Here is a 25,216-nt window from a genome sequence, read left to right as displayed (position 1 = left end):
TTTTTCACTACGTTCTAGGTCACGACGTCACTTTGAGTCGTAAAGTATTGTCTGTAATTCCGTTTTAGTATAGTTTGTAGCCTCTCACCCAAAAATTTTTAAGGTGGGAGAAGGGAGGGGGGGCTCAACTTCTGGAAAAAATAGTGCGAGTTCAATTTGAGAATACGAAAATAGAGCGGAATGATTATATTGCTACAATATCTTCAGGAAAGTAAAGCGTAAAATTGAATTCTGCCTCTGAGTGAGTCCATGATATTGTTTATGTTTGAAGGTAATATATTAAACATGACTATCAGCATAACCGAACGCATATAATGAGATGATTTATTAGTGTTACCAGGCTAAAGGTGTGGAGTGCGGCCTGTTGCCTCGTTCATTACGGAATCCCACATGTAAAAATTGATCAGCTCTTATTGCTAGTAACCATTATAGGCTTAGACCAAATTCTGGCGTTCATATTTCAATTCACTTCCTCAACAAATCATTTCTCGATTGACTAGATTTTAAGCGGAGCGTCATTCAGTTGTTTGTGAGTGTTCTTTTTGCACAAGCAACAGCAGCTCGCTCGCACCCACAGTGCCCCGCCCACTCGACGAGACGCGTGGTCTGTGCAGTGCAGAACAATGACAGTGTTGCCTCTCTATTCGATCTTTGTATTCTCTTTTGCCTGCCACTACACACACATTTCAGACAATTCTTCCCATACAACAAATGGAAAAGCAATCAGGCAACTGTTAAATGGTTCTTTTCTAGATTTTCTATTAACACTTTCCACGGCCAAGATATGTTAACTTGGTTCTGTTTCGTATTCCCACAATTTGGCTTCGTGCAGTAGGGGTTTATATTGCAAGCTAAAAAAAAACAACGTAGGCAGGTATTTTAACATTTTAATTTTCATCCGTTTCATGATTGTGTGAAAGAATATGGTGGAAAAATACACTACTTGAGACAATATCACTAATAATAATTGGCCGCCGCTGTGCCCGAGCGTGGTAAGCCGTCGGCTTTTGATCTCGCTGCCCAAATTCCCGGGTTCGAGTCCCGGCCTGGGTATGATTGTTTATGAGTGTTCCTTCATGAATTTTATCATACACTAATCCTCATCGTTGCGACTAGCCAAAAGTAAAGTAAAAAAAGAGAAAGATATTAGTAATAATAAAAATATGAATCTAGCTCCCCATGGATCCTTTATGATTGTTCTTTTATCAATTTCATCGAGTCATCATTCATCCTCATTGTTGCGATTAGCCAATAAATGGTAGAGAAGCTGCGAAAAATAAGATGTAAAATAATAACAGAATTTTCTCCACAGAAGAAAAAATAAATGCTCCAGAAAACATGCAATACAGGAAAAGAGTGTCCTGTAATGTGAGTCTGTAAACCAAATGTAAATCACGAATGAAGAAGTTACGTGAAGGTTTCGTCTTCTACGAAGCAATACAGGCTTGGATGGCGTAGTGGTAGCGTCGTCGCCTTGTAATCAAGGGGTCCCGGTGGAGGCACAAAGTGGTTCGGATCTCACTTTAAACTGTAGGTCCAGTCCCGATTAGTCATACTGTGCATTGTGGACTTAAAACACCAAATCAACAACCAACCAACTAATACGGGGTTGGAAACACTACGGTTATAGGTTTGGAAACACTGCTCCTCTCGCGAACTACTCTACCAGGCGAAACTAGACGATATAAAATTCCGGGTTGCATAACCGTAAGGGAGGGCGTTTCTTTCGAATTCCTGTGTACTGGGAGATAGTCCTCCTCTCTAACAAGCATTGGGTTGTTTCCGCGCGGTCGACTTTGATTTCGGACAATGGTGTCTTTCCTAACCTTGTTGGGATACCTCTTAATCTTCGTGAGATGAACAACAATCATGTCATTATCTACAATCACCTTCGCCATCTTCCGGCCCATCAATTTAACAATTTCGCCGATTTTGTACTTGGACCCATGGCTGAATTGTTTCTTGTGACGTTCCACAAGTACCTTTCCCCCCGGCACGAACGGAACGGGACTAATAGGTTGATTCGTGGAACTATTTGACGTGTCAAAAGCGGAAATGTCTGTTCTTGGCCGAAACTTAAGCAAACGTTCTGCTGGACTATACCCGTGCACTGGAGTATTCCTTAATCTGCCTAAAAGCTCAAGAACGAACTTGTCCATCTCTCTCAACGTGATGCATGAACGATTTGAAAAGTTCTTTTCTAGTAAGTTCTTCACCACCCCAACATTCCTTTCAGCTAGACCATTTGATTGGGTGGTGTACGGAGCTGAGTGAAGAAGCTTGATTTTCCTCTTTGAGCAATAAGAGTTGAACTCTGAAGATGCAAATGGTTGGCCGTTGTCTGTAACATAGGTTTTCGGATATCCAAAGCATGAAGAAAATTCATCTAAATAACCAATCATGGTGTCAAATTGCATATTCTTCACTCTCCATACAGATATCCAATGAGAATAAGCGTCAACCAGCAACAGGAAATTCATGTCTGAGAAATGGAAGAAATCAAGATGAACACGCTCAAAAGGCTGCGATGCAATAGACCACGTTTCGAATGCGGTACCCGGTACGTTGGGCCTGTTAGTGTATCGCAAACATGTGTCACATGAAGACGTAACCCTCTCAATATCTTCGTTCATCGTGTTCCAGAAGAACGATGAACGAGCTATTTCCTTCATTTTGCATGTTCCCTGGTGGAATTTGTGCAACAGAGATAGGACACTTTGGATACAAGATTCAGGTACGACCAGTCTTTCGCCCACGAAAATACATCCCTTCTGCATGTGGACATCATATCGCCTGTCGAATATTTTTCTGAGAGGATGACCTTTTGTTCTCCCGATGAATTGTGGCCATCTCCCTTGAACATATTCGAAGACTTTAGAAAGCTCAGGATCACGTTGTGATTCCAGCGAAATACGCGTCAACACCGAAGATTCGATAAGATTAAGGACAACCGGATCAGCTGTCAACTGACATGCGAAATCATCATAATAATCATGAACTGGATCGTCTGCAACACAAATTCTAGACAATGCATCAGCCAACTCAACATGAGGCGTGTAAACAGTTTTGAAGTCATATTCTTCCAATACTAACTTCCATCTGTTGATTCTGCTGATGGCTAAAGCAGGCAGGTTACTTCTAGGATCCAGCAGGTGAGATAAAGGTTTCGAGTCGGTGAACGCAACAAAATGTCCAATGAGATACTTGTGAAAGTATTTGACTCCACGGACTAATGCAAGTGATTCCCTTTCCAATTGAGTGTAGTTCCTTTCCGCAGCGGATAAAGTACCGGCCATACACATGATAGGCTTTAGCACTCCGTTTATCTTGTGCATTATGGCTGCTCCCGTAGCGGTAGGAGATGCATCCGACATGAGATATAAGTCTTTGTAAGGATCATACACAGTACGTACCAAGTCCTTAGATAGAAGATCCTTGACATCCTGGAATTCCTTCTGATGAACATCTGTCCATGACCAGCGTACCCCATTCTTCAACATATCATATAAATTGGCAACACAGTCAGCTAGGTTTGGCAGGTACGAAGCGTAATACGTGACCATACCGAGAAATGACTTCAATTCGCCGACATTAGTCGGTGGCTTACATTGAATTATTTTATCAATGTTTTCTTTCAGAGGACGAATTCCCTCCTGTGAAAGAGAATGGTCCAGCTACTTCACATTTTGCACAAAGAACACAGACTTTTGTTCATTTATGCGGACGCCATAATCGGAGAAAAGATTCAGCACCTTTCGTGCGTTATCATTGCACTCCTCAAGAGTAAGTCCTCCTACTAAAATGTCGTCTTGGAAAATGGAAACCTTGTCTACACCCATCAATATCTGCTCCATCGTGGCTTGGAAAATGGCACTGGCAGAGTTTACTCCGAAGGGAAGCTTCAACTGTCTGAATAACCCGAATTCCGTGTTGAAGACAAGGACCTTCTGAGCCTGTAGAGATAGGCGTAACTGAAGGTAAGCCCTTCGAAGGTCGAATGAAACGAACCAACTACAACCAACCATCTTGTTGAAGAGGTCCTCTATTTTAGGTAACGGATGTCCCATCTTCCTAAGTTGCGGATTTACAGTGTTCTTGTAGGACACACATAGCCTTAATTCACCGTTTTTCTTACGAACAACAACAAGAGGAGAAGTCCACGATGATGATTTGATAGGTTCAATGACTCCGTCACTAACCAACTTCTGTAATTCATCCTTGACTGGTTCCTTAAGCGAGTACGGGACGTCGTAATTTCTCTTGAACACTGGTGTAGCATCGTCTTTCAATGGCAAGTCTATCTCGAAGCGCTTGATCGACTTGGACATGTCACCATCAAAAGGTATAGGAAAATCTTTCCTTAGATTCGCAACCAGTTCCTTTATTGCTGATGATTCAACAGTAGTTGCAACCATCTGAGGAACATGTGAAACAAAAATGTTTCGCCATTCAGGCATGAAAATATCAATCCAAGACAAACCCATAATCGCACGATTCAATTTTGTCTTTACAACAATCATATCTAAATTATGTTTCATTCCTTGAAATACAACTTCAACGTTAACTTTTCCTAAAACACCAAGATTATTACCATTTGCTGCTTTCAAGATGATAGGAAAATTGTGAATAGTGCAACCTCGCAATGAAGGCTCAAATTGTCTACTGTCAATTAAAGTATAAACAGAACCTGTATCCACTAGGAATGGAATCTTAGAATTGTTGACTTGTAAGTCGATAAACAACGATCCCTTTGTATGCCAAACAGATTCACTTTCTTTAGTAACGAAAGTAGTGAATATTTCTGGACACTGAGCGTTACATTGGATACCAGCGGCACTGTAATCAACAAATTCGCTCTTAGATTTTTCTTCTTGAATATCTGCAAATTTGTGATCAATGGGAATGCACGGCACATTAAAATTTGAATAATCAATGGATGATTCTTGGATTATATGTTTGAAATCGCTGTGATTGTTAGGTACAATCGTAGATTTTGAATTAGATGGAACATTGATAGATCTTTCATTGATACGTGTGTTAAGCACACTGTTTGTGCTAGAAACCAATTTGTTTTTGTTAGAATTGTTATATTCTCTCTTCTTGCAGGCTGTTAAGAAATGATTTTTCTTTTTACAATATCTGCAAGTACCTCCGAAAGCTGGACATTTTCCATTAGGATGAAAAGAATTACAATTACCGCACGGTTTACCAGAATCATTGTTTGATTTGTTACCAATATTCCTTGTATCAGCTCTATTTTGTCTGATGTTCATTCGAAGATTGCTCTTGTACCTGTTTTGGATTTGCGAAGTGAATTCAGTCGGAGTTTCAGAATGTTCCACAGTATTCTTTGAGCGACTTTGGTTAACAATTCCCTCATTTAATTCTAGCTCGTTGAGATACATGGCCGTATCTATTGCCTTTCTCAAGGTCAAATCAGGATCTGATAACAGTCTATTTCTAACGCTTACACTTGTCATACCAAGAATAAATACGTCGCGACACATTGAATCAATGAGATCACCAAAATCACATTTTGAGGCTTGCTCTTTGATTTGCACAATGAAATCAGGAATGCTTTGATTATCTTTCTGTTTAATAAGAAAAAACTTATGCCTTTCTAGTACGAGATTCTTCTTGGGCTCATAATGGCGGATCAATGTTTGTTGAATTTGAGCAAGACTGAGCTCTGATATTGATTTAGGTTGTATGAGATTGTATAAATCAGCATACGTTCTGTGCCCTATTGCTGCTAATAGAACATGTTTAGCCTTATCATCGGGAATGTCTGAAGCTTTGCAGAAATGCTCGAATCTATCGAAGTATTGTTTAATACTTTCCTGCTCCCTGCAGAATTCAGAAAATTGTGACAACTTTTGCATTGTGTACAGAGATTCTTACCTCCAACAGACAGCTTGAAGAACAATCACAAGAAATATGTAAAATTACGAGAAGTAATTATCAAATGAAGTTTCCAAGATCCTCGTCGCCATTATTGAGTTTCGGGTTCTTTCAGTTCTTCGATTATCCAAGAAATGGAGTTAAGAATAAGACATAATTTGTAACACAAATAAAAGTGTATAATTCAGGAACACAGTAACAGAACAAGTACAACAACTTACATATTGGTATAAATGAAAGAAGTCTCGTCACGAAGAACGGCTATGATTTTGAGACATACATGAGAGAAGCAATACACAGACTGATGACGAACAACATATAATAACCAGGTCTGGCGTTCAAGTTCAATAGGCATACGACAAAAGTTTTTTTTTTTTTTTTGTTTAAATTTATTTCCTAACCTAACTAAACCTAACCTAACCTTTCGTGAATGGTTTGTGGAACAATTTTCGACTGGAAACGTTTTGTGAATAGCTTGTGCGGCATTTATAGGTTCATAGGTTTGGAAACACTGCACATCAGCTGACGACAGACAACGTGAGTCAAAATTTGGCCGCCGAATTAGCAACGGCAAATAAATAATTATAATGTTAAAAATAACGCTTTTTTCATGAAAAAAAAGTGATCCCAACTTGAAAAATGTTCCGCTATGCATATGAGGTAAGTAGAAATGATTTTTATTTAAAAATAAACGAGTTAAATGTGTCTCCGGCATATCTAACTGGTACCAAATTTTGCTGTGGTAGAAGTTTTCTATCGTTAGATGCAGTGGCGTAGCGTTATAGTACGCCCATACGCCCGGCGTTCCCTGATTTAAAATTTCCAAAGTGCGTAAATGCTGTAAATATAAAGTAAAAACTAAAAATTTCATGTGTGTTTGACCTTCATGGCATTATAATAGCTATTTTTCGCAATCCGCTTGCAACACTCCACTAACAACACTCGTTCTAACATTTTCTTTTTAATGCCTTTCCTGGCCGGACGCCGGACAAGTTTGGCGAAAAGGACCCTATATTCCTTGCTGCATATCTAGAGGGAAAGCTTGGATCTGTACAGCACGCGGCGCAAATGCTCTCTCGTACGCCAGCGTACGGAGCAGAGAGCTAAGTGATTGGTTCTAGGGCTCATGTGACCCTTCCTTCCTTCCGTCGCAGACTTCAGAAGCAGAATTCCTACTCGTTTCTTCGGGCTCGTGCTGTGTGATGCTACAATACGCAATATTGACTAACTTTACCAAACTCAAATATACCATTTCTTACTGGCCACTGCATTGTATAATTTATCGGACGAACAGCGATGTGCATTAAGAAATAAAAGATCAACACAGTTTTTGTCAAATAAGTTGGTGAAGTCCTCGTGGTACAGATGTTGTTTCCGATCTATGGTGACGAAATTGCACACCTCTTGCAGCACCACCAAGCGGGAAGAAAACGAAGCTGCCAGTCGTGTGGGCACGTTGGACCGTTGACTGTGCGTGACAGGAGTGGCCAGTGCGTATCGGGAAGAATGCCGCCGAAAATCAGTGCATATTGGGAGGGTTACATATCTGCACTTTCCGACGCAAACTACAGTGATAGTGCCATTATAAAACTGTGCAAGGAGCGTGGATTCACTGTGTCCAAAAATGGCATATCATGGGTGTTGAAAGGGGCAGGTAGGCATGGGATGATTCATATGGGGCAGAAACACGCCAACCACCGGCCTGCCACTAGCCGCACACCAGCTACAATTCGGAACGTCCGCGCGCTGGTCATCAGGGAGAATCCAGCCACACAGAGAAGTATCGTGAACCGGCTACAAACATCACTGAAGACATTGCACACCATCATTCACCGCAATTTGGGTTTGGAAAAGCGACGCAAAGGGCGTGTTCATAAGCTCAAAACAAGGTGTCAAGTCACACATCTCGCTCAACCCACCTCTTCCTCCAAAAAAAAAAATGGCGGATGAAACTGGAATTCGTGCCATTCGATTTACAGACATTCCAGTGAAGTCACCTGATGCCTCACCGATGGACTTTTGCACCTTCAGCCTACTGAAACGAGCCTTGTCTCAGAGGAGACCCCGCACCATTGAAGGGCTATGGAAAGCCTGTCAGGGGGAGTGGTTGAGGCTGGGCATGACTACACTTCGTGCCAGTCTCCTACAGTAGAAACTTCACTGTAGGGCAATTGCCAAGATGCAGGGCCACCAAATTGAGCACTCTCGATGATGGTGACATGGTTTATCTTAAAAGAGGAGCAGTTTGAAATCGTCACCATAGATCGGAAACAACCTCTGTATAAGATAAGCCTGTGGCTGCTCTTCCACTTAACCCGCAAAACTATTCTATTTTTATTATTATTATTTTTTTGTTAGTTACTAACTGTTTAATACTGTGTCAATGGAAATGTTTAGCATTCATTTCAAAACTCTTAACATCGAATGATCTCTGGACAAAATTATTTTAAAATGTTTATCAGCATTCTCAAGATGCAATAAACAGTGGTCTGAATTACTAATCGGCACTGTTATGTCAGTAGAGTGTACGATAGTTGGATCATCCACCCATCTCAGAGTCAAGAGTGTTTTGCGAAGCGCGTCAAGACGACAGAGGTCCCTGGTTCGAATCCCGCTCGGGCTTGGTTGTTTGTGAATGTCCATTCATCAATTTCATCACTTATCCCCATCTTCGCAAATTAGCCAAGAGGCACAAAACGCGAAGTAAAGTAAACTAAATCAATCAATCAATCAAATCAATCAATAGTTGGATCACCCACAACAATGACGTCTACTGTTGTTCAGAGGCGCTTGTGATTCAGGTAGATTTTTTGATGACTTGCGTCATGCAGAAGGGTATAAAAAGGTATAAAACACCAGAGTTCAAAACATTTGTGGCATAGTGAGGCATCTAATTTTCTAGCTAAAACATGCATGGATGATGTTTTATTGAAAACCCAGCTGACTTCAGGCAAATAAAATACCTGTGGCGACTAATCATATAACAAGAGAATTGTGAGCGCAGACTACCTTTAGCACTTTCAATGTTAATGCACTAACAAAATGTACATATTGAATACAGTCGTCAGTTCTGTTGTTCCTTTGTTTTCGAAATTCAGCTCACATTGTTACATTCTTAGGAATATCTGACCCAAAACTAACGCACTAAAGAGAAAATCACAAATATATAAATTTAATATAACGTCACTGTAAATACGTGAAGAATATATTACAATTTGTAAAAAAGGGCGTGTTGTATACTTTTCCAAAATGTTAGCTGTTACACATCAAAAAATAAAACTGGAAAAGAAGAAGGTTGTTTATAAACAATTTAACTATTTGTAGCAATTTTGAAACTTAACCGAATTGAGGTTATTTAGTTTCTTATTTTACAATAAGCCGACCTCCCGAAGTGATTATCACAGCAGGCTAAGACGCCAAGGTTCCTGAGTTAGAATCTCGGCCTGAGCATGGATATTTTCTCTGAGCGTCTTTTCATCATATCATCGCTCCTCCCAATCGTCACGATTAGCCAAAAGTGGCAGAAAAGCGACGCTAAATAACAAGTAAACAGTTTATCATATTTGAAAACAGTAGTTTAGTTGTATTTACTAATTTTTACAAAGTAACTCAGTTCTAGTTACTCATTCTGAGAAAGAAACCTCTGGTACACGTATGTACTTATTTTGAAAGAAAATAACTAGGTTATTCTTGCAGCCACCACTTTGTCGTCATGAGTGGTAAAGTGTTGAAGTAGGTGAAAGAACAAGCACACTTTCCCCGCGATTTGATACCAGCACTTCTAGATTACCAGCAAAGTTGATCACTCCATGAGGAAACGCCAGCATAGAATTTAAGATTTCCATTTCCGGTAGTTCGTAAGCGATATATCGTTGAGGTATACGGGCACAACCGCCAGACAATGAAATCTGTATTTACCGCTTAGCCGTCTAGACCCTCAAAAAGGAAATGTGAGATGCTCATAGAAACACACTAGGGGACACTCGAAATTGCTATGCATTCACAAACCTTTCTAGTTTCTATTTTTAGTCCTCCATACATACGCGGAAAATGCCCCCACTCGACGAGAAATCTGCTCCGAAATATCCCTTCTTTTGTGCCTATTGTTGCTCGGTTATTACTAGCGGGATGGGGATGGAAATATGAATGAATAAAGAAGCTATTTCATTTCTGGGAATTCCACTGCGCTGGAGAGCAAGAAATAAAACGGAACATAATGTGTGTTTTTTATATTTCTTTTTTTCGGTTTTGTATTCCTTCTCCTTGTTTGTGGTCCGGTTGTTTATTTCCTGCGTTGTTTCTCTTTTTTATATTCATGGTCTTCATGTAAGTCTGCTGCCAAACAGTGTTGCCAGCACGGACGACTGAAAAAGAGCTGAATCTGATATAAAATTGAGCTAAATATAACGTGCATGTATCTAGATTGGCACCAGTGCTCTTTGGTTAAAAAAAAAATCCTGCCAGTTTGTTTTTGATTCGAATTATACACAGATTGGCTATTCGGGACTGGACATGTGGTTTAAAGCGGAATTCGGAACACTGAATCGAACCTGGTAAATAATAATTAATCTAGAGTTGGATTACTATCACAAATTGTACAATTGACTGAACAACAAATATATTTTTTTCTAAAACGTTTTTGTTTAGAACGTTTCAAATCGCTGACGAACGACAGATAGTGATACCTCCAATATCTTACCAGAGCAGTACCCCTGAGTGAGAATAAGATTTGGCGTTTCCCTAACTCATGAACGAGAATGTTATTAATCTTCCTGTTTACTCTCGTTTTTAATATTCGGGCGCATACAACTTTTCGACCCCGCAAGGTATCCGTAGTTAAATGAAAGTTTGTCTCAAAGGCTCGCTCGCTTCTCAGCAACAAGACTCTAAGCAAAGGTATTTTTTAAAAATAAAACTGTCCCGCGAAAGAAGTTCAAAGTGTGTATTTGGCTTTACTTATCACACAGTTCTACTGAGAAATTTATGTTGTGTTTCTGTGGTATATTGAATCAAATTATTACCACACGCAGAGAACCGTTAATGCAATGCAAACATTTACGAGAAAAACGTAAAATTGAGAGGCATGCAGTGGTTCCAAAACTGGGGCAAAAGTGGCAAAAAGTGCGGGGGCGGGGGGGGGGGAGGCAAGTACCATCACGCTCCCCCTAATCGCCGCCACTGGAGGCGTGCTTGCTCAAATAACCACACGACGAAGAATTATTTTAAAAACTGAAATTATTAATTAATATTGATAATAGTTCTGTTTCGTAAAGCCATTACGATATCCAATATCTTGATAATATGTAATCTCGTCAAAACACCGAACATTTATTTGAACCCTTTCCGAGTTTTGAAATGCTGGTGCAGATGCTTCTAGGGTAGACGCTCACAAAGGGCGTAGCGTTCCTACCATTAACATATTTCATTCTCTGCGAGAATATGTTACTAAAGTATGAGCTCATGCGGAAGGGGAAAACATGGAAAGTGCCTCATTAAATCTGTGAAGTTACTCAGTAGTACAGAGAGTACATTCTCTTTCCTGTAGTAAAACGATATCCTGACAGATTTTTTAAATTACATATGAATGTTCATTCTTGCCACTTCTCAGCCACAAATGGATCATGTTCATGTCTGCTTCCGTTCCTTTAACAACTTCACCAATGAATGTCATATCTCTGATATTCCGTTATTTTGCATCCTATGTGTGATGGTAAGGGTTTGACTCCTTGATACTACATTGCGATTATATGGACATCGGGACGGCACGAGACTTGATATAACATTCTTGTATGTGAGATCTGTCTCATCTTGATTTGTAAACACCTGTCTGATTCTCGTTTCGGGCTCGAAGATAAGTCTGGAACTGGTCTCGAGAAATCTTGAAGAGTCTGGCCTCAGTCTCGTCTCAATTTTACAATTAAAAATTAACCTGTAGAACTAAATAAAAATAGTTACATCAAAATTTAGCTTAATCTATGGTAATGAAATTGTTTTTCGAGTTTTACGGAACTGGAGATATAGGTACAATAGAGGTGTTGGTATTAATACAGAATAGGGTGAAAACAGTAATATAATACATATTGTAACAGTGAAAGCAAACCCCAAATCATAGGAAACGGTCTTGAAGAGGCAAATTATCATGAAGAGTTTGAAATATGTAGAAATTTCATGAGGGAAGCTCTGTGGTACTTCAGGTTTCATCGAAAAGCAACAGAGGACCTCCCCGATGTCGTAGTGGTAACGTCGTCGTATTGTATACAAGGGGTCCCGGGATCGATACCCGGTGGAGGTTCATAGTGGTTCGAATCCCACTTTAAACTGTAGTTCCAGTTCCAATTAGCCTATCTGTGCATAAATTGGACTTAAAACAAAAACTCAATAATAATCCGAATTGTTAATTTTCCTTGGTCTCGTTCAGAGACCAGTTCGAGATTGTCTTATCTCTGTACCATCTCTCGTGGACATTGTCACGTTCTTCAGGGTTAACATTCTAGACATCATCTACATCGCCGTCTAATTCGTGAACCAGAGACGTGAAACAGTATCCATACTCGACGGAGGTTTCATCTCTCCATGTTGTATAATATTTCTCCCATTTCATATCTAAGCGTGAGGTGATTATTGGAATAGTGTCAATTGAATTTCAGTCTAGTGGAATTTCTGGCCACCTTGCAACACTCGTTTCGTTATAGGACGCGACCATGGACCGCTCCGTGACGAGCGGAGCAAAATTTTAGAGTGGAGCAGACCGAAATGCCAGGGGTCACAAAATGCTTTAAAGACGAACTCTCTCCTCTGGCAGTTACAACAGGAAGAAACTGAAAGGAATTAGCTCAAAGGGAAGAGACTGGAGTCTACTTCCCACCCCGACAAACCATGCAGCGTAATAAAGCCTGGAAACACAGTGCTTCCATTCGAAGGAGGCGTTAGAAATATATTTCTGTTGTAAAGAGTGTCCGCATTTTGTAATGTTTAGTCATTACATAAAGGAAAGAGCTTATGGACACATACTTAGGTACTATATTGGAGAGTAAGGAATTGAAATGATTTATATAAATATGCAGTAGCAGAGTAATCACTTTCTTCAGTAGAAACAGGGGTTGTAAACTTTATTTTAGTTTTTTGAGAGTTTGACAATTTGAACGCGTCTCTGAGAGCTATCTGATATGTTAATTGACCATTTATTGCTAATGTTCAATGTTGATCAATTACTTATTCTAAGATGCCAAGGGACAATGATTGCCCAGTATTCTTTTGATAATTGGCAACTTATTGCTACTTTTTTTTATTATCAATAGCGACGGGGAGCGATCGTTCCCCTCTAATCTCTCCCTTAGTCCGCCATTGGAAATATATCACAGAATGTGATAACAGTACTTAAATTCCAGCCTCTCTTCCTGGAAATAAATCCCGGAAATTACATTATTGTAGGATAACGATACTGGCGCCTGGGAGAACCACTACATTGACGCTAGAGACCTTGAGGTTTAATTATATTCGTGGGAAGAATATTGTCCTCGGCAGTGGTGGCGATTGGTTTCCAAAACTGGTGGTGGTGGTTTGGGGGGGGGGAGTTCCAAATCTATGGGGTCAAGAACAGTTTACTTTCCCTTGGTACATAATGTTTAGCATAGTGCGGGGGCAAAGTGTAAAAAAGTGGGGGAAACTTTCCCCCACGCCCCCCCCCCTAATCGCAGCCACAGGTCCTCAGATAGTTTTGCCATCAGTTATTTCGTATGATTAGTTTCAATGAAATCCTAGAATTATCACAAGACGTGTCCAACGTTCTGTTGATGCTAAGGGATTTTATCCCATTATCAATTGACGTGGTCGAATTGATTAAGCGCTTATGCGTACACGATTTTAATTTGACCTGATAAGTACAGGTGATGTAAAACGATGGATAGAGAAAGAGATTGATTTCGTGTTTTGTTTAGTTTATTTTGTTACTTTTGGATAAAAAAGACAAGAAGGGGGGACGCCCGAAGAATGGCCAGCCTCCACCCGCATACATTCGAGGGTATGCGCTTATGTCCTGGTGCCTAAAAAGACCAGGACGTCATTTTCATGAATGTGGTTCCCCCGTTTTTCATTTATCTTTTCTTTATTCTTTAAATGTCACAAGTTGTCTTGATTCTACAGGTGTCTTGCATTTTGCAGGATCAAGTACCAAGTACCGAGGCTGTTTGGCAGTCCTGGACAGCCCCGATTTACAAATATATATTACAATAAGTATATAAATGGATGAGCATTCTGGTTGATCTAAGTGTGTAATAATGCATATAAAGGGATATACAATATATAAAAGTTATGTAGAAAGGGATGTTGCATGAGATGATATTAAAAGTGGGTGTTTATAGTTAGGAGGAAGAGGTATATTGGAATGACTTCAATAAAGCCCGCTTTAGACGAAAGAATTTTCCTTAGTATTTTTCTTAACATTTACGCCATGACCAAAATGCTACCGTATAAAGTGGGAAATTTATGGCATTTCAGATGCTATGACATATTTCATGACATTTTTCAAGGATAGGATCGATCCTATTTTCGTAGTATTTTTCGTAGCACATAACCAATCAGAAGCGACCTCTAGGTCACGAGTGCAGCTGTAATGGCGTCCGCGTGAGATGTATACAATGTATAACTTCACATTTTTAAAAGCCGATAACTATTGAATCGAGAGGAATTACGTTTCGTATTAAATGGTTTTAGGTAAAGAAGCATGGCGCTGATTAAATATGTACTTTACAACGTTTACTGTACACGTATGAAATAATATTTTAGTTTTTCAATTGTAATCACCGTGCACTCGCCGTATATGGTGTAACTCAATGTGTAATCTCAACAGTTAACCGAAATGTTCCATGAAATGGTTTCGTTGAAAGTGCTATCTGCAATAAGATTTTTGGAAGCATTTACATAGCATTTATGCTAGCAAAAATGTAAAAGAAAATGCTTTCGTCTAAAGCTGGCTTAAGAAGGAACTATTCTGGAAGCTCCAGGAAGGGTAGGTCCTGGGATGCTTCAGGATAGGCATGTGAAGGTGGGTTAAGGTTGAGAGTGTTGAAGTTAAGGGTTATGTGTGTGTGTGTGTGTGTGTGTGTGTGTGTAATGTTGCATAGTAAAAATTGAAGTTAATGGAGTGTTATGGGTACTTGTCTGGGTTTGACTTCTATTGGTCCCGGGTTCGAATCCTTTGAAGATAGTCTTTGTGGGTTTCTCCGGGAGCCTCGGAGGTCTGGTACGTCTCCTCGCTTCTTCCTCCTACCGGAAGGTGGAAATTGTGCATCTTCCTCGAGAATCTCCTGGCGGTGGTTCCTCATCTTCTACTTCTTGGTGTTCTACTGCTGCTCTTGACCTTGTCTCTGGGTCCCGGGAATTGAGTTATGGAGTTGTTTGAGCCTCTCCGATCGGCGTGGTTGTGGCTGTGGCTCCGGGATTGACCTGATTTTAATTGGAACCGGGGCGGAATTAAATGATTTGAATTTTATTAATTCTTCCTTTGAAATGGCATCTGCAAGGATGTTGAGGGTAGAAAAATGATTCGATATAAGAATATTAAAGACTTCATGATTTGGTACAGTTTGCCTTAGGTGATTTATCGAGGGATTTGTGTATGGGCAGTGGAAAGTTGTCTTCTGGGGTGTCTATGGCATGGGGAGAAGTACTGCAGTGTTGGTTTGGCCTGGCTTCTATTCTCTCCAGGTGTAGACCGTACGGGCCGTGGACCGTGAGATAATGGATTAGCCCTCTTGTAGGCTGTATGTGAGACATGCTCAGTCTTTCTCGGATGCTCGGGAAGAAGTGATGGAGTCTTCTGCCTACTGTTCAAGTGTTCCATTCTTCTTGCCATTGTTCTACGAGAGCGTTTTTTATATCTTCGATTGTTGAGGTGAACGTTCTCAGAGATTTTTCTAATTTGTCCTCGTTTGAACCAGTATTTAGCCGCCGATAGTTTTATCAGTTTGTCGATGGGCCAAAAGCCAGTGACTACAAGAAGAGCGAGAGTTGAAGTTGTTTTTAAGGCGCCTTTCATTAGAAGGATGATCTTCCTCTGAGATGATCTTAACTTTGTTATCATTGTCTTAGTAAGGTTGTTAACCCAAACTGAAGCTCCATATGTGATTATGGAGTTATAAATTGCCGTGATGTAGGCCTTAATGTGAGTGATTTTGTAATTTGTATGACGATGAGCTCAGGGTTGCCACTCTGTTGATTGAAACTTCAGCATGAGAAGTGGCAAGTTCCAAGCGTCTGGTGTAAAATATTCAATATTCCTTGATCCTTGTTAGGATTAGTTTTTAGAACAGTTTACCCAACACGTTTATCAAGCAGATTGGACTTTGGGATTTGACTTGACTGTCGTCCTTGGATGGATCTTTTTTAAAATTACAATTAGCTTGGATTCTTTCCAGCAAGCTGGAAAGATATGTTGGGCCAGATATTCATTAAATATTACAGTCAGGTACTGAGAAAGATTCTGTTAAGCAAGTTGGTATGTTGTCTGGGCCAGGTGCTTTTGGTTCTCCCCAGCTTGTCAATATCTGATTATGTTTTGGCTAACCGTGACGATGGAGACGAATGTTATGATGAGATATTTGAAAGGACAATCACAAATACGTACATACGGGCGACAAAAAAAAAACACTTAGCGGGCTGAGGATTTAGACGCCAGAGCCTTGGTTGCCTGGAAAAATGCAACCCAGGGTGTACTACGTGGAAGACAGGTTGATATCTCACTGCCTTCAGCGAATGTCACCCATGTGTATTTGTATTGGATAATGGAATAGAGTACTCTGAATAAAAATTAGATACGTTTTTTGATTCCTCGACCTGCAAATCTTACATTCCACTTCTTACGTCACCTATATCCAAAGATAAATCAGACTAATTGTGTGAAACTGCCATTAAAAAAAACACAACTAAAAAGGTGTCGTACAGACATAGACAAACGTGTCTAGCCAAGTTTTAATGTAACCCTAATCCGCTGAGAAAATCTCTCGATCTCAAAATTTCTACGGGGTGATATGTAGTTGGTTAAACTTAAATGCGATATTCACGGTACCGAAGCGACAAGCTTCTTGTTTAACACGGAATTTAGCCGTTCATAATATTCATATTATAAATAGAATGATTCAATTCACTAACAGTACGTCACAGCGAAATACCTGTACAAAGTACTTCCTGAGGGTACATTCAGACGGGCGACCGGGATTCACGCCAAACCAATAGGCGCGCTCATACGAGAGACCCAGTTGCATCTAGAGGGTATTATGATCTGTACCTGCATGCTGTTTACCCCTTGCGCTCTGTTTGCGCGTTTTGTTCGAAATGGGATAATCTGCCAGTGTTAAACGCAGAGAGCATGTTCATGAGAGGTGCGGCTTGCACTCTGGGGCACCTCGTCTACAGACTATGCAAATCAAATTAACGGAGTGCTAAACTGAATTATGCAGGATGTCTGCACATATTTTGACAACTTACCTAAGAAGAGGTAAAAAAACAAAAACAAACTGATGCTGCTATTAAAATATAGAGTTAAAATATAGGTATCGTGTCGTTTAGAATTTGAGTTTTTGAGTCCACTTTATGCACAGATAGGCTAATCGGGAGTTGACCTACAATTTAAACCACTACGTGCCTTCGCGGGTATCGAACCCGAGACACCTTGATACAAGGCAACAACGTTACCGCTATCGTGTCACTTGACAAGTGTGGCATATAGTTTCTATTTTTCCCTTCTTTATTTCGATTTTCAGATAATTAGTTCTAGAATAAACACACATTTGCAATCTAATTTCTAGATCACAACTTGCGTCTCTTAAAATAACAAAACAAACTTAAACACTCCACTTCAATTTACAAGTAACATGATACTTCCTAGTCAAAACTTTCGAAGTCAATAAATCGGAAAAGGAGAACCCAATTCTATTTCAGTAGCCTTTTAGCCATTTTGAAAATGGTGGATTCATAAAAGTAAACATAAAATAATCTGAGAAATACATAAGAAACTAATCGAAATAAAATATGTGTAGGTTTACTGAGTCGATATGTCTGAAAGAGCATCAAATTTGTGATAATGGTAGCCTATCCGTAATTTTGATTTAATCGTAAAATGGCTGATGGTTAAAATCCCCAGAGGAACTCTCTGGATCTCAAAATTTCTACGACGTTATAGAATGGATCCGTTACTAAAATGTGATCAGTATAGCAAAATGCATGAAGGAGTGGTATAGTTGCATCGGTATTTATATACGAATCATACAGCAGATGATATGTACGGTGAAGTAAGTAAATTGCTACTATAAACGCAACATTTTGCCTCTGATGCTATGTACGCGTATATCGAAAAATACAGTCTCCATGAAGCGGATAGGGAAGTTGCTCCCTCCGGAAAGTATCTTCGCCATTATGGCTCCTGGAGGATTCTCCATCCCCCTTGACATTGATCGAATTCTCTGGGAATGGTAAACCCTTTTGTCTACTCATCGCATCTCGGAACAGGGAGAAAAGGGTCTCCAGTGCACACGCTTCTTCCATCGTCAGCGATTCGCTCCTTTGGAAGTGGGGTAACCTTTGCTTCAGACGATTTTTTTTTTTTGTTTCTTGCCTACCAGCGCATCGCAGGAATGCTTTAGAATTCAGAAAGAGTTAGGATATTTTTATAATTCTCGCAATATTGTCGTTGTTACCAAGTTATCGCTAAGTTACAGTTCCGAGGTCTGGAACGGATGTAGGCACTGTGCGAATGAAGTTTTTTGTTTGAGAGGGGGGGGGGAGGGGGTAGCAACTCAGTGGCGCATTTGTGATTCCATCTCGTAGGTACATTTCTTGTGGATATGTAAATTTGTACATGTTACCCTCAGTAAGTGGAACAACGATTGTGTTATTTAGCGTCGTTTTTCTGCCACTCTTGGCAAATCGTGACGAGAGGATGAGTGATAATATGATGAAATTGATGAAGTGACACTCGCAAATTATACCCATGCCTACGCTGGGATTCCGATTCTGGACCCTTGGCTAACTAGCCCGCCACGGACGTTGGAGGTGGCAAAACGAAAAAGGGTGGATGTAAGATCAACAACAATAGTAGCAGCTTACACAAGCGCGCTCAGGAAGTTTTAAGGAGAACGGTTCAACAACTAAAACAACATTTTGAATGCCATTGTGAGTTGGAAAATAGACCTAAATGATTGTTAAACTATTTCTTCAAGAAAATTAAGCCCAAGGGTGGGGGGGGGGGGGGCTCTCAACTTCATACTTTCACCCAATCCACCCTTCGATGCGCCTATGGTAGCATGAGACTGAAAGTTAAAAACTGGTTTTCTAGCAAAGTTCGAACTTGACATTCTCTTTTCCCTCCCATTCCTTTACTATCAACACATCAATTTTTGTGCCCTTATATTTAATGGCATATAACCGGTTTTGATATGAAATTATAATTGTTACAACACCTAACCTCTCCAGCTAAATATAGACATTCTTATTGCCATCATCCTCAACACTCAATTAACAATAACTACTTCTTCCATGGTCCTTTTTACGTAAGGTGGCAGAGTCGATTTACGTTCCTTCGCATAAATCTACATTTCATACTATGGTAGTTGGAATGTAATTTGCAGTCCAGTTCTCGTCTCGACTCGTAAAACTTGTCTAGTTCTCAATCTCGTCTCGAGTTGTAATTATGCGTCTCATTTTTGTCTACGTTCCGACGATTATGAAAAACGTTTTGGTTTTATGCCTCGTTTCGAAGCTACGAGCCATGAAAAAAACAAACAAAATTTTACTCTCAATATATGCAGTCGCACATCAAACACAATTACCACCAATGGATTTGCTTTCTAATTAGTATAAACAAAATATATGATTTATCTATAAACCTTCTTGCTATATCTGAAGAAGTTGCTTAGCTAAAGTATTCTTGGGTTAGGTAAAATTTTCAAATAGTACAACCAAGTCTGGCCCATAACTAACAGCATAACGATTCAATATCAGAAAATCATGATGAGATCAAGAGATCCCTCCTTAACCTCTCCATCGATACGATTGAAGATCCGAGGTCAGAAGCGAACAGCTTGTGTTTTCACGGCGATGAAACGCAACAAAGCTTGACGATGCGTGAGGGAAGGAGTTTCTCATAACAGAATCTTCGTCTCCTGAAGCTCCATCGCTTCTAGTTCCTTAAAATCAACATCCTTCATTTCCCCCCAAAACCTTTCTCCAATTTCCACTGACATATCTAACTTCCTGGATCTCCGGAAAGTGCGGTCTCCATGACAACGGGCTCCGAAAGTTACGAAGCCTTTTGCCGCGAACTAGAAACAGTATCAACACAACTCATCGGCGTAACATCCAATTTGCATTTTATCCGCCGATGGAAGTTTAACATGCTTGGCGCTGCCTGCTGCACCGTAAATAGTTGACGGGAATAGCAAACAGAGCGCTAGGTGTTTGATCTGGCGGCGGGAGAGGATACGCAGATACAAGGATGTTTATTAATGGGCTCTTCTTGGCATTTGATGGAATCTGGAGTAGTATTTTATCTCGGCAAATTTGCTGTTACCTCCCTTCAGAGGAGATATCTTTGTACGCAAGTAACACAATTGTTTGATTTAGGTTATTTTACGTCGCTTTTCTGCCATTTTTGCTAATCGTGAGGATAAGTGAAATCATGAACTTGATGAAGGGACACTTACAAAGAACAGAGGTATGGTGTGGGTCACATCCAGCTTGCAACAAACGCTAGAATTAATTGAAGGGTTTGGGTGTAAAACATGGTAACATTTTGGTCATTTCTGAGTTCATTAAGAAAAAAGGTTATTAGAAGCTATACTGTAGATAAATTGTTTTCGTGTTGTGTTCACCAATTTCAGAAGTCTTCACTGAGTCCAATGCAAATTGAATGACATGGCAATTTCTCTTGATAATTGAAGGATGGCACATTTGACTTTGTAACTAAAAAAATGACCAAAATATCACTTACCATGTTTTACACCCGAGCCCTTCAATTGCTAAGAGCTCTAAACATGGCGCTTCTAACCTAACAATTCCTAACATACAATTCCGCTTAGGTCTATGTGTGGCATATGTGGTTGTAGATGTTCTTTTTTATAGCCCAGTAAAATTAATTAAATTATGATAATAAAATTAGAGTATTTTCAAATTTGATTCTAACAAATATTAATGTTAACCTACATTTACCCAAGCCTGCATTGACAAATTAAATTCAACATTGATCTATAGGCTAAATCTATGATTTTTTTAAAAACAAACCGGTGACTTAAAATGACGCATAACGTGAATATTTTTGGAATTACTAAAGTGATTACGGGAACAAAATATCCTTCATTTCTTCGAGTCTGGCATTTATTGTTTCAATCCCGTTGCACCAGCACTTAATGATATATGAGTTAATATTCTAATGTTGGCGGTCTTTTTCCAAAAAGACGGCGAGAGCTGAACTTGGATTTTTTGTGACTTTACTATGACTGTTATACTAGATGACGTTGTGAACACCATCTCCGCAAAAATTCAGCTTTTATTTTTCTGCTATCCGGAAAAATAGTAAAATTGAGCTTTTAGTATAGACTTTTGACTTAAATTTTTCCATTTATTGCTATCTCCTATTAAGGGGTCCATTTTCGATTCTAAGTGAAGGCACATTGAACAATGGTTTGGATCCCACTTTAAACTGTAGGACCAATCTCGATTAGTTTCTGGAGTATAACGTGGACTTACAAAATACTTCTATACTTCTATCTCCCGCTAACGTTTTACCGTTAAGATTCTCCATATTGCAATGAACGTCATATCTCGTATGTATATCCGTTTAACCCCAAATATAAAAGTTTCTTTCTAACCCTCACTATATGTAACTCTTATTATTCTTATTTGCCAGGTACTATCCTTGTGACGTGGACTGTTTGCTATACATGACGAGGACCGGCCGAAGGATGTAACTAAGGCCGATTGAAATGGTGAGTAATTTACTACACGACACTCATGTCGATTACATATCACACCAGTATAATAACTCCTGGTAACTAACTATATATTAGGAGAAACAAGAAAAACTATTAATAGATTGTAGGCTATTAATAAAGTATAAATACTAATAGTGAGCAGATACAATGTGTACAGCTGGTTTATTTTCACAACTTCTCTAATGATATATTCCCTGTTGTGAGCGAGTCGAGCATCTCACATCGCAAAGAAGGATACGTACATCGACTATTATTTTCATATAATTGAATGAACGAGGACTGGTTTCAAATTTCACGCATTACTCTTTAGTTTCATTCGTGTGTGTGTGTGTATATATATATATATATATTAAACGTCTTCTAAACTCTACTGTGGGTTAGGATTATCATGTTCTTACTCTCTCCAAATAGAACTGATTTCTAGATATTTTCTCATGTAAAATGTTACATGGTGGTGAATATTTGTTAAGTATAGAAGATATAGTGGCGTACCAGGACTTTCGATACTTTTATAGTAGTCGACCCTCATTTTGCCATATTTTCCTGCCTTTGACATTCTTTTTTAAGGAATACGGGTCAAAAGTGGGGAGGAGGTTATGAACCCTACCAACCCCCCCCCCCCGTACACGCCACTGAGAAGATATTCAAGATATCTTGCAGTAGTAATGAAGATACTAAAATAATCTCCAAAGGAGCAGGACGAAATGTATTATGATAATCGATTTATTTTATTATTTATTGAAATTTTCAGTACAGCAGAAACAATTTTAAACCGGAAAGAATCAATAGTAAAACCGTAGACTAGGGTTAAATAACAAAATAAAACAGTATCAAAATAAGCAGAGCTGTTTCACAGTAGCATTGCTTATGTACATTGTTTTTGTTTGATACATACTTTAAGGTTTTAGTACCGTATGTATAAATTTATTTGAGCAAGAACACACAATATTTAATTTTAACAGGGTCATTCCACGTCAAAACATCCAGGCCATGTCACCCACCATCTCCGATTTTGATGAAATTCTGTATACTTATAGAACTTTTGATGCTAATTACAAAAATGACAATTGTTTTGAGATTGGTCAAGGGGTTCAGAAATTATGCGATTTTAAAAATCTCCCTGTACGCCACTTGCGGCTCCACTTTGAATGACACGCATTAGGTTATAAATTATAGTATCTTCTCTCAGGTTTACCGTAGAAACTTCAAGTTTGATTTCTTTTGCTCAGGATAGTGTAAGCTTTCATTTAAATAAGGTTTCTGATCAGTGTATCAATAATCATGTATTTTATGTATAGTTTCATGTATTTTTTTAGAAAAATAAATGACTAACTTCAAGAGCGAATTTCGTGCAATGCCCCCCATTCAATTTCATCCAAATTTTATATACAGGTAGCTGAGAGTGGCTACTAATGCTTGATGGAAAAATTGGGATGAGCGGTTCAGAGACAGGGTGATAAAAAATCATTTGCATTAAAAGTTAATCTTATTAAAAATACTTAAGTATTTAGCACAAAGTCTGAAGTATAATATGTTTTGAGGTATAATATTCAAAATTTCTGTTCACTATGTGTGAAGATAAGCATAGGCGTAACCTGGTGGGGGCAAAGGGAATCATTTTCCCTATCCAAAATTTATAGATTAATTAAAACCTACAAGTTAAATATAATTTGTGAACCTCCTGGCACTTGAGGAACAAACAAAAAAAGAATAATTATTGTGATTTTTCAAATGTATTTAGCAAATAATCTTTGACACTATTTTTATGGGACTGAAAACTTTGATTCTCTCAACCAAAGATAGTTCCCAAGTTACGCCCATGAAGATAGTACCGAAAAATACTTACTCGATTGTATTCTATGCATTGCCAAAATTTCATGCACTATAAATTGTGCCGTTCACATTTTCTGTTCCCAACTGTAAAAAAAATATATCTGTACCTTCTCTGGATGCTACGTAAAAGGATTTTCTTGGAATTGCTGGCCTGTCAAGGAAGCTATGCTTTGTTGCATGCTAACTTCATCCACGCTTTACTTCAATTCATATCTACTTGTATGTGAAAACTTAAGTGTTTTAGGTGGACTGTCGAGCTAGGAAACAGTCATCGTTGAAGGAGTGGATCTTTGGATTTTGTTGAACTTGGAATGGAGGAGAAAGAAATAGGGGCAAGTGGAATCAATGACACCATATTCAAAATATCGTGGTCAGCATTCGAATGATTTCTTAATTAAAATCGTTCAAGCAAAGTTGATTCTGTGTTTCATCATTTATTTGCAGTAGTAATGTAGATTTATGAAGACATACGGATTATGTACTAGAAACACAATTTGTAATTTTTACACAAATCAATGATCATTAGCTGTAAGTTTCTTTCACAGTAACTGTAAAGTAACTCAGTTACTTTCAAAGTACCAGTAACTGTAACAGAGTTACTTTTCAAATGAGTAACTGAAACTCGGTTACTTGTAAAAAGTAACTTACCGAACACTGAATAACCTGTAGCCTAAGTTCAAAGCAGTGCATACTTAATCTTCCTGGTGCTGTTGTATAGTACTTTGCAATCGCTGACACATTGTACTGCGGGTTGTTATCATTTCACCTTACGTGATTAATAAGAAATTTATGCCTCTAATACTATTTCTACATAGAAATGGAATTGGTACTTCATTGCTGAACTTGTTACTTGATACTGTTGACGTCTACGTGTATACAAGTCTTCTAAGTGTTCCAACCACCCCATCACAAGGAGATTTTCTCTGGTATGTGGCAAGAAAAGCTCCATTTGGAAAAACTTCAATCAGCACAAATGTGTATTATTAATTCTTACTTCATATTACGTATCTCCGTGAAGAGTATAAAAAATTCCATATTGAGATAAAATGCACAAAAAGAAGAATGTTCTCGAAGAAAATTTGCTAAGTTTGGGAACGCTAATGACTATGATTATAATATTTTTTTAAAAATTGAAGACAGTTGAAACTAACTTAGATAGAGTGGAACTTCGATTTTACGTTGTTCAGGGGACCAAGCTGAAAAAACTTAGAATGAGAGAAAATGTAAAACCGAGGAAAATTTGCTATGTTGGGACCACCAATATTGAATTCAAAATGCAGGGAAATGTAAAATCGAGGAACTTGAAATCGGAGTTCCACTGCAATTGTTATTTGTAGGTTTTAATTAATCTATAAATTTTGGATAGGGAAAATGATTCCCTTTGCCCCCACCAGGTTACGCCTATGCTTACCTTCACACATAGTGAACAGAAATTTTGAATATTATACCTCAAAACATATTATACTTCAGACTTTGTGCTAAATACATAAGTATTTTTA

The 25,216-nt window shown here is 38.9% G+C and overlaps 1 protein-coding gene across 5 annotated transcripts in view; it reads left to right on the top strand.

Moving 5' to 3' along the window:
* Dgk (diacyl glycerol kinase 1) overlaps nucleotides 1-25,216 on the top strand; it is a 506,799-nt gene that overhangs the window by 61,806 nt on the left and 419,777 nt on the right. For 3 of the 5 annotated variants that reach the window (XM_083137139.1, XM_083137160.1, XM_083137120.1), the window contains exon 2: nucleotides 21,800-21,878. The exons of the other annotated variants lie outside the window; for them this stretch is intronic. The gene's annotated coding sequence lies outside the window, so the exon portion shown is untranslated. The remainder of the gene's footprint in view (nucleotides 1-21,799; nucleotides 21,879-25,216) is intronic. 5 annotated transcript variants of the gene reach the window in all.

The sequence above is a fragment of the Lepisma saccharinum genome, chromosome 1 (assembly GCF_977018435.1).
Source record: "Lepisma saccharinum chromosome 1, izLepSacc3.1, whole genome shotgun sequence".
Classification (NCBI taxonomy): Eukaryota; Metazoa; Arthropoda; class Insecta; order Zygentoma; family Lepismatidae; genus Lepisma; species Lepisma saccharinum.
Note: the sequence above shows the minus strand (reverse complement) of the source record. Positions and strands in the feature narration are given on the sequence as shown.